Below are 10422 nucleotides of genomic sequence, written 5' to 3'. Positions count from 1 at the left end.
CACAGCCATCGGAACTGTGAGAAATCGACTTCTCCTGTTGATAAGTCAGTCGGGGGTCTTCCGTGACAGCAGCCTAAATGGAGTTAGACACTCTGTGGATATAGGTCTTCTCACATATGCGCAAAAATACACAAATCTCTTACTAGTATAAATCTTTTCATACACGTTGGATCTCTGTTTATGCACCTGTATTTTCATATACACAGGTAATACATTCTCTCACATCATCAAGGTACATTTATCAAAATCGGGAGACTTGACATTATTACATCCTCATCTCTCATCCACGGTCCACATTTAAATATAATGCCCTTTTTTAAAGTTAAAAACACTTCGATCCGGTTAACATTTAGCATGAGTATCCGATGGAGTTTGGTTACCACATCTGTGACCAGCACATGTTGAGCAAATAAGGGTGACGTGGGGTAGAGCTGGTGGCCTGAGCGATGTGATGTGGGACGGGTCCAGCATGGCCTCTTCCTGGTGGGTCAACACGGTATGCGGGTGGCGAGGCCACTGGCGTCGTCCGCACCGGCTCCTTCCCCAGGAGGAACGAGGGACGCTCTCTCTTTGCCTGTTTCGACTCCAGAGAAACATCTGGAAGGTTTGGATACTTTCAAACAATACCTTTGTTCCTTTGAGGGACAAAGGGACACTTTTTTGGAGAGTGAGGAAAATGTAATTCTTTGTCCAGAGTGAAAAAAGAAGTCGCACAAACGAGCTAAACGTTTTTGTCGTTTGTAACGTGTCTGAGACCCTTTGTGGCTACTTTTTTTCCAGCCCAGTATCATCTTCAGGATCACACACTGCATTTTAGCTGTCAGGGTTGTAATGATATGGAAGAAAAGTGTTATTTTCAGTAAAGAAAGGTATAAGCTAGAGACGATGGCATAAACGTTGCTTTCACCTAAAGACTTGGAATCCACAAATGATTTCCATCCGTTGGCAGACAAAATTAAAAAAAAAAAATCAACCTAAGAAATCTTGCCTGGCTAACACTGGGGAGCAGAGGGGTGCAAGGTCTGCTCCCCAATATCGACTGAGTCTCATTTAGACGGCAGCACCTGGTTCTGCCACTGACCCTCAGTGTTAGATGCTATTTTTGTGTTAAAAGGCAGAGTTCTGGCATGGTCTGTGCGCATGAATTTAATCGCACGTTTTGCCCTAGCTATGAAGGAATGAAAACTTGCCAGCTAAGTTCAAGCTGCGGGCCACCAGGTTTCAAAGGGATTGGCCTGTCTTCCCATAACTGAATAATGATTCTCTGTCCAGAGCGACATCTGTCATCCCAACCTCCAAGCCCTTTGTGGGTGGCTTCATCCCTGAGGCTCTGTGGGTGCAGACATGTGTCAAGAGAGGTGACGATGAGTTTGGCCAGGACCAGATTTAGATGCGCTGCGTTCCCCGAGACTCGCTAAGGACCACAGGCAAAATGAAGGTACGTTTTTAGTCTGCCTTTTACCTAAACCAAACCAAACCAAACCAAACCAAACCAAACCAAACCAAACCAAACCAAACCTTAGTAATGTTTATAACTCTTTCTGCCTGACAGCAAAATGTCCAAGGCGTTTCATGGGTGACTGGAAGACATTAGGAGTTAACTAAACCTGGCAGAGGTCACGCCTGATTTTGCAACATGCCGTGTTGCAGGTAGTCTCCCCTCCCTAAACGTGCTTTGATCGTGATAATAGAAGCGAACATTTTGAACACTTGTCCTCATTGCAGGAGAGGAACATGATGCTCACAGTGTGCACGACGTTTGCCCAGGGCGCCCCGGCTGCTAAGGCGCAGAGCCAGGCTGTTCCAGAGATCACCACCTTAGAGGTCACCAGCTCAGAGAGCACCAGAGCAGGACCCGGTCACGGATGGCTGCCGGGCGCCGCGTGGACAGAACTCAGTCACAGCAGGCGCTCTCGGGCGGCCGGCGAGCGGCTCTGATCTTCCAGGCGCTGCGCTGCTTTGGTCCGTTGTTGATTAAAAGCTGACAGTTTCCCAGAAGACACTCCCTTGAGTGTATGTTTCTGTAAAAAGCACCCAGTTTCCTGTTGAGTCAGGACAGGGGGTTGGCGTCGGGTGATCTGAGTTTGCATGCTCGTTTTCTATCAGGAAACGAGTACATTGACACCTTTTCCTCTCGACTCTTTAAGGATCCATGAAGTGGCAGGTGCAAGGGCAGACATCGCGTTGCCCGGATCGTAACAGGTGCTGGGTCAACACGAGAGGGAACGAAAAGCCTTGTGTGAGCCGCAGAGTGCCACCGATGTCATGGGCTTCCCGGGAGCCACCTTTTTTTTTTTATCCCTAAACATTTATTATGAGCATTTTTAAACAAACAGAAAAGTTGAAAAACCTGTGAAGGTGAACACCCTGGATTCTATGGTTAACATTATGGCTGTTTTATCACGCGTCTGCCTGTCTGTTAACCCTCCACCCTTCAACTCATGCTGTCTGGTTTGGGACGCATTTCAAAGTTACCTGCAGACACCGTGGGTTTCACTATAAATACTTCACCACGGGCAGCATCACTTAGAGTTTGACATTTCTTTACAAGTTTTTTTTTTCTTTTTTGAGGTAAAATTTAGATACAGTAACATGCTGAAAAGTTAAGTGCATACCTGTTGAGTTTTGATGACTGTATAAACCTCCATCGGGGTACACAGATTGCCACCAGAACTCCAGAAAGTTCCCTAACGATACTTCCCAAGTAGAATCCACGCTCTGAGTCTTCTTCACCATAGATTTGCTTAGCTCATTCTAGAATGTTCTATGAATGCAATCTTAGTGTGTACTCCGCTGTTCTGGCTTCTTGCACTCAGTATGATGTTTCCGAGAGGCACCCCTGCTGTTCGGGACTCGGCGGTAGTCTGTTTCTTTGCATTACTGAGTGGCATCTCGTAAGAACACGGCGCGGTCCGTTTCCCCATCCCGGGCTGACAGACCCTCGGGTTGTTTCCCCTTTGGGGCTGTCATGGATGTGGCTGCCAAGAACAGTGAAGATCGCGTCCTACCGTTGACGCATGTTCTCAGTGACCTTGTGAAACGTCCAGCATGTGTTGGGTCTAGGGTAGGTGTGTGTTCAGTTTTATGAGCATCTTCCAGACCCTCTTCCGAAGCGGTGGCGCCACGTCACACTTCCGCCAACCGTGTCTGTGAGTTCCAAGTCCTCGTCAGCGTTTTGTGTAAGCTTTTCAAACATCAGCCACTTCCATAGCCTTCCAAAAACCCAGACTATCTTCTGGTTGGTCTCATCCATCTTGGAAAGCTTGTTAAAATTTACGCAAATCAATAGATCAGGAGCCTGTTCGCCAAAATTGTGTAAAATCTAACATGCTTCGTTCCTGTGGTCGAGACCCCCGCACCCCTAGCTGGCACTTCCCAGCCCCTAGGCAAAGGGGCAGGGACCAGGTGTTCACACCCTGGTGTGAGTGAGTGTCACTGGTGACTTGCCTTTGGGGAACACCCGCCCCGCCAGCCAGTGTTTGGGCAGAATTCTGTCGCATTTGTCACAGGAGGAAGCCGAGCTGCTCTGCTGTGGAGAGGAGGCTGGAGTCCACGAGACTCTCGAAGCCCGGCTCCCCCCGCAGGCCCCCGTGGCCTCCCCTGGCCGTTCTCGGAGGCTTCCTCCTGCCTCGAAGCTCCGGGGGTCAGGGGTTCTTATATAGATGGCCACTTCCCCCTGTCCCACAGCCCTCAGATAAACCTCTGTGCAGAGTGGCGGTGTCCTTTGGAAGGTCTGGAGGGGTGGGCCTCAAGGGCCACGGAGAGCGGATGTCCAGGCGGGAGCCCGCGGCCGGCGTGTGGAGGATGCACGCTCAGGAGGAGGACAGGCACCGTGTCCGCTCTGGCCCTGCCGGGCCCTGGCCCTTGCCCTCTCTGTGGCTCCGGCCCCCAAGGCTCCTGGATCCGATGACGTCGGAGACGGTCCGGGAACATCCCAACCCATTGGGCCCCCTCTGTTCCAGCAGGCCGGCCCCTTTCCCGGCCCTTTCCCCCTGAAACAAGGGTGGCCGAGGGGAGTGTCTTCGGCCGCTGAATGCTCTTAAGTGAGCCAAGTCGAGATGATTGCTCTGTCCCCAACGCGTCCCCCACCAACTCCGTGGACAAATTCGCTTCTCCCTTCAGGGACTCTGCCGTGGCTCAGTCCCAAGGGAGGCCTCAGAGGGTCCTCGGCCACGCAGGACTTCGCAATGCTCCCGCTCATGGGACTTTCCCTGGGCCTCAGGTCCTGGTGTTGAGGGGCTCGTTACCACAGCAGCCACGAGCAGCCATCCCTGAGCAGCCATGACCGCACGGCGTTCCCTGGCTGCTGTCTGCACCTCGCCAGTCCCTGCATACTCTATGTGTCCTCTTCTGTCTCCTTCTAAGGATTCAGGGCCCGCCCGGCCCGGGAAGATCTCATGCTCAAGCCTCCCCTTAATCACACCCGCAAAGGCCCCATCGCCAGACACGGTCACACTCAGATGCTGCGTGGACGCGGAGCATCCAGCCCTCGAGGACGGCCGTGCTCCGGCGTCCCTGTCCCGTCTCGGGGTGCCCGGGGCTGGCTCTTCTTTCCTCCAGACGCTGTCGAGACGCTTACACGAGGCAGCGGCCCCAGACGTCTCGTGCGTCATTTCTTCCTAACTCATTCAGCAGATCCCCGAAGTGCAGCTGGAAACACTGTATTGTCTTTTTCCTTCTGGGATGGAAAAATGTCACCAGCCTGGGAGATATTCAAGCGGTCTTTCCATGTGGCTTTCTCATCCGGCTCCCTTTTATTTATACAAGCCCCAAACCACTGGGTAAACACTCATTTATATGCCAGTGCGGGGATCCAAGTCCCCGGCTACTCTCCCCCCGCCCCCAGGAGTCTCAGGAACGTGCTGGAACACTGCTGGATTTTGCTCGTGCTCTTTGAGGCGTTCGCTGTCAATGCGTGTCTTAACACAAACCAGAGGACGAGTTACTCATCCCACGGAATTCCCAGTTTCAAGGCCCCGGTCACTGTGCCCCTCGGGGTGATGTGGCCGCCTCGCTTGCCAGTCCCGGCAAGGCAGAGGGTCCGCAGCAGAGTCTCTGCATTGCGTCGTGCTGCGGTCACGGCCACGGTCCTCCAGCGGGCCCCCTTGCCCGCCCTGCCCCAGGGCCTGCTCAGCAGCCTGGAGAATCAGAACATCAGGGCGGTGACAGGGAAAAGCCCGCTCCTCAGCCGTCCCCCGTCTTGTGGCGCGATGCCCAGTCTTTTCTTGGTCAGTGATTTGGAAAGTGGTCCGATTCAGAGCGGCTCCTCTAAGAATTTTAAACAGGCAACAATATTAAATGTAAACCGAGTTCTCAGGCCAAGTGCACTGCGGGGCTCAGTTTCTCATCTGGAGTGACTTCCTCTCACTCTCGGATTCTCTTGCCAGGATGTCAGTGACGAAAGCTGCAGATAAAGTGACTCTCCTCGTTTGTGACCTCCGTGGGAAAGGAGATGCCACCAGCCTGAGCCTTCAGCACCAGCATGCAGCATTCTCCTGATGTTTCGTGTTTGCTCTGGGAAGCGTGGCTGGGGTCCCGTGAGGCTGTCTGCTTACCTGAAGCTAAGGTGCACTGGGGCAGAGAGTGGGCAGGCCGGCTACTGAACCGCCCCTCCGCGGGCCTGTCCTGGCGGCCCCCCCATGTGCCTGCGAGCTGACTCAGCCTGCCTGGTCAGCAAGCGATTACTGAGCGTGTGCTGTGTGCCAGACATGGGCCAGGTGCCAAGAGAAGGTGGCCTTAGCCACGTCCCTCCCACTGTGCTGTCCACCAGGGGAGTGGAGCCCTTTGCTGGTGGATATAAAGGATCAAGTGGCCAAACAGACAGGGCAACGGGATGGGGCTGGGCAGGGCAGACAGGTGCAGGGGGAAAGTAGTATTTGAGCTGGTGCTGATGGGACCAGTGTTTGTTTCCTTGTTGGTCCAAACCTGACCAGTGGTCCTCTTGTCCTTCCTACGCACTAGCCCCTCGGGCCGGGCCCAGTGCGATGCTGCGCCTTGGCCTCTGACCTCAGGCTGCCTTGGACCCTGGACCCCACTCCCGTGTTCAGCTCCACCTCTGTGTGTTCTGGCTGGGTCCATGAGGGCGTAGCGTTTTTCTTCTAGGGCCAAGAGTTTCTGGGCCCAGGATCAACGCTGCCACCCCCGGCGGACCTCCCTAGAGCCGGCCGCCTGCCCCCTGCCCTTGCTCTTATCTGTGACATCGATGTGCTCATGACCCAGGCTGTCCTGGCTGCCACCCTCTCACCTGCTCCCTCCAACCCCGACTGGCCGCTGCAGGACTCCCCGGAAGGCCTGACCTGGTCCAGGCTGTGTCTCTTCCTGTACTACCGGTGGTGACAGCTCCCCCCCGCCCTGGCCAGCTCTCATCTGGGCCCAGGGTGGGTCCACCTCTAGGCCAGGCCCTCAGCGTCTGCCTGTCCGTCCCCAGACGACTAGTGGCAAGGAGTCCGTTTGGCCAGCGGGACCCATGCTCGGACAGTGACTGTAGTTGACATTGCGCAGCCCTTTCCAGCACGCAAGGTCTTCTCATGGTCACTCTTGTCCTTGATCTTCATAAGGAGGAAGCAAAGACAAAGACCTTGGTGAGACTCCAGCTGGACCCTGGGGCCCCCTGTGAGCCGGTGTGCTGTTCCGCGTTTGCAGACGGGGACAGAGACAAAGAGCCTTCCGAGGCTGCTCAGAGAGTGGGTGGTGGCGCTGGCTCCAAGCAGGATCCCGAGGCCCAGGGAAGGTGCTGCCTGCTCTTCCCGCCGGGTGGCCAGCGGGTCCCCCCTGCTCCGCACCCCGCCGCGGCTCGCCGAGTGCCCGTTCGCCCCCAGCTGAGGCCACCCCCTCCTGAAGGGCCCTCGTCCTGAAGCCAAAATCTCGGACACGGCGGCTGAGGGCGGAGGAGGCGCTCCGTGGGCTGGACGCTGCTGTGGCCAGTGGGTGCGTGTGGGTGGGACCGACCCTCCTCCGCGGGCTCACCCAACACCAGCTGCTCGTCACAGTGCTCCAGATAGGCGCGCCAGCCCTTAACAGCCCTCATTATCTGACCCAAATAGTTCCTGCTGCAACCGGAGTGGACTTCTGTGGGCCCGGCCCGAGCCACACGGGGGCCCCGTCACCCCCCGGGGTCAGCACCTCCGGCGCAGGCGCGGGAGGGGACTGGGCGTAGGTGCGGGGGGGAGTGTGTGTGACAGGGCGCAGGTACGGAATGGGGGGACGGGGCGCAGGTGCGGGGTCGGGGGATGGGGCTCACCCTCGCTGTCCGGGCCATGGCTGGGGGGACTGGGGGATGTGAGGGGCGCCTGTCCCTTGCTCGCTCTCGGCCTCAGGCCCCCTCCCATCCACCAGCTCGCGGAGGAACCACGCTCCCCGCTGCCTTTGCGGGCTGTGCCCTCCCTGTCAGGCCTCAGCCATCGTCCACGGGCCTGACTGTCCCGTCCCCTAGTCGGGGACTCAGGCTTTAGGTCAGTCTTCTCCGTGTATTCTGAGTGCGATTCCCAGGGCTGCTGTACAAAGCACCGCAAACCGGGGGGCTTGAGACCACGAGAACTTGTTCTTCCCCGGTTCTGGAGGCGGGAAGTCTGAGCTCCGGGTGTCAGCAGGGCCCCGCTCTCGCTGCGGTGGCCGGCGCCCCTTGGCACCCCTTGGCCGCCAGCCGCTGTCACTGCACTGTCTGCCTCGCCGTCGCGAGGCCTTCTCCCTGTGTGTGTCTGTACCCCAACTTCTCTCTTCTAGGGGCCCGAGCTGCATGGGATTTAGGGCCAGGATAACCTCCTCTTAGCTAAGTGACATCTGCAGAGGCCCCTGCAGGCTCACGCGAATGCCTGTGGAGTGAACGCCGTCGCAGGCAGAGGGCCGAGCCTGCAAACAGCTCGTGAAGGCAGAGACCCGACATCCAGACAAGTCTGGTTCGCGCTGACGACTTTTCTCCCTTCCTCCGCTTTCCTGTAGGTTCGGTCCCCCCTCCCCCGTGCGATTTCTCTGCTCGGCCCCTCCCCCGCTCCAGCGCCCCTCCTCCATTCTCGCTTCCTGTTTCCTGCCTCTGATCTGAGCTCGTTCAGAAGTAGACACCGTCAGGGCTGGATGTGCTCACGGGGGAAGGCATGCTTCTTCCTGACCGAGGAGCGACAGGGCTTCCTCCCGTGCTCTGACCCACACGTGTCCCCAGTAGCTTCCTGTGTCACTCTGGGGCTGCTGGGGACCTGGGCTCTTGAAAGCTGTTCGTGGGGATCGCTCCGTGGGTGCGATGCAGGCCTGGACGTCGGGGGCCCGGCAGCCTCTTCTCTGCCCCATTTTGTTCCTGCGAGTCTGTAGGGCACAGTCCTACACAGGTGCCTCGCTGCCCCGGCTCCAGCTTTGATCTGGGGAGCTTTCTGCTCCACCCGAGGAGCTCTGAGCCATTGGTCCAGCAAGACCAATGGTGCTGGGCATTGACGGCCACCGATGTCCTCGTTAGCCCCTTGAGTGGCACTGTCTTCGTCAGCTGGGGCCATCATAACAAAATGCCACAGACTGTGTGACTTAAACAACAGAAGCTCACTTCTCACAATTGTGGAGGCTGGAAGCCCAAGGTCGAGGTGCTGGCAGGGGTGGTGTCTGGCGAGGGTCGTCCTGGCTGTGTCCACGTCTGCCTTCTTGCCGAGTCCTCCCACGGAAGGGGGTGGGCGGGGTGGGGGAGAGAGAGAGAAAGCGAGAGGAACGGTGGCTCCTCTCATAAGAGCGCAGACCCCATCTGGCCGGGCCCCCTCATTGCCTCGTCGGACCTTCGTAACATCTTCGCCCCCGATGTAACCACGTGGGGCTGGGGGCTCCCGCCCCTGCCTTTCGAGGGGACGCAAACATTCGGTCCACCGCACACGCTGTAGGCTTTTTCAGGACAAAGCTCCGTGTCCCGTGGGAAGCACACAGAGAACACGCTGTGTGGACGACCGGCGGACGCTGCGTGGCCGGGCGGGGGCGGGGCGAGTCCGGGTCAGCCCTGGATGCCCCGTGCTGGGTGTTCTGGCACTTTCCCCTCGGTTCTGCCCTGATCAAGGCCTCAGGGCAAAAACCGCGCTTTCCAGAATCACTCCCTGTAGACGGTGGAAGGAACAGAGAGAGAGAGGGAGGCTTTCGGAGTGAAGGCCGGGGCAAGTTCGCAGGGAGTCCGGGCAGGGCTGTGCCAGGCCAGCGGCAAGCGGGCCACCAGGGCAGCCACCCAGCGTGGCACACAGAACGCAGCCATCGCCAGCACGGCTGCCTCGCGCTAGAGGGAAAGGCGCCTTTTTAGTGGGATAAGGCATTGTGACCCTCAGATCTAAGAGCGGGGCTTCCCAGGGCGGCAGGCAGGGGAGGAACATGGGCTGGGCTGCGAACGGCACCAAGGGATCGGACTTGCCACCCACCAAGGGGTCAGACCTGCCACCCACCAAGGGATCGGACCTGCTGCTCACCGTCGCAGCGGTTGGGGAAGGCCTTCCTCCAGAAAGCCAGGCGGGCCCGGACACCCCGCCGGGTCGCTTACGGCTGACACACTTCCTGATGGACCAAGGTACGTGTTTGCCCACAGATCCCACATGTACCCAGTGCCTCACACTATCCACCCCAAATAAACTCTGACAAAATGGGAGGGGCCCCTGGAGAGGGGGAAGAGGCTGGATGGGGCAGAGCCAGGGGGCAGTGGAAGTGCCCGCTGGGGGTCCCAAGGAGGGTGAGCGAGTCTCCGCCTCTGACCGACGGGCAGATGAGGGTCCCGGGGCGGCTGTGACGAAGGTCCCCACTGGGTGGCTTAACCAGCTGAAATTCACTCTCTCACAGGCCAGGGCTGGAAGTCTGAAACGGGGACGCTGGCGGGGCCGGGGGGAGAGCCCCTCCACCTCCTCCAGCCCCCGGTGTTGCCGCCACCCCCGGGTGCTCGTGGCTCGCAGCCCCTTCACTCTGGTCCCTGCCCCCGTCGCCCACGGCCCAGCACCTGAGTCTCGAGTTCTTGTCCCCTTTCTCTCACAGGGACATCTGTCATGAGGATCAGGGCCCACCCTGGGTCCAGGGTGACCTCATCCCGAGACACTGAGGTTAATAACGCCGGTAGAGATTATTTCCTAACAGGTCACATTCGTGGGGAACCGGGGTTAGGGCTTAAATGTATTTTTTATGGGAAGTGGCCGCCATCCAGCCAGGTCACTGGGTGACCCTGGCTGAGGGCACTGAGCTTCTGTTTTCTTGTTGGCAAACTGCCAGGCGTCTGACCAGGGTCAGGGGATGTCACTCTCGCGGCCCTTTGAAATTCCACGAGGGTCCCGTCCCTCCCTTATGGGCTCGGAGCCCCTGTCCTGGGATGGGGGCGGGCACTGGTATTTCTTTGACAGCTCCCCAGTAGTTGACACACTCATTCTGGTTTTCATGGGACTTTCCTGGTGCTCGTAGCAAAACCCCCACACCCTGAGAAGTGCCTCGATC

At 57.8% G+C, this 10422-nt stretch overlaps 1 long non-coding RNA gene across 1 annotated transcript; it reads left to right on the top strand.

Annotated features, from left to right (window-relative positions):
• Positions 1 to 493: 493 nt before the first annotated feature.
• On the top strand, positions 494 to 2172 carry LOC107196006. Its single transcript, XR_001517320.2, has 3 exons — positions 494 to 1438; positions 1553 to 1650; positions 1726 to 2172. It is a non-coding gene; the product is annotated as an uncharacterized LOC107196006 (long non-coding RNA).
• The last annotated feature ends 8250 nt before the right edge of the window (positions 2173 to 10422 follow it).

This window comes from Pteropus alecto, unplaced genomic scaffold (genome assembly GCF_000325575.1).
Source record: "Pteropus alecto unplaced genomic scaffold, ASM32557v1 scaffold97, whole genome shotgun sequence".
Classification (NCBI taxonomy): Eukaryota; Metazoa; Chordata; class Mammalia; order Chiroptera; family Pteropodidae; genus Pteropus; species Pteropus alecto.
Note: the sequence above shows the minus strand (reverse complement) of the source record. Positions and strands in the feature narration are given on the sequence as shown.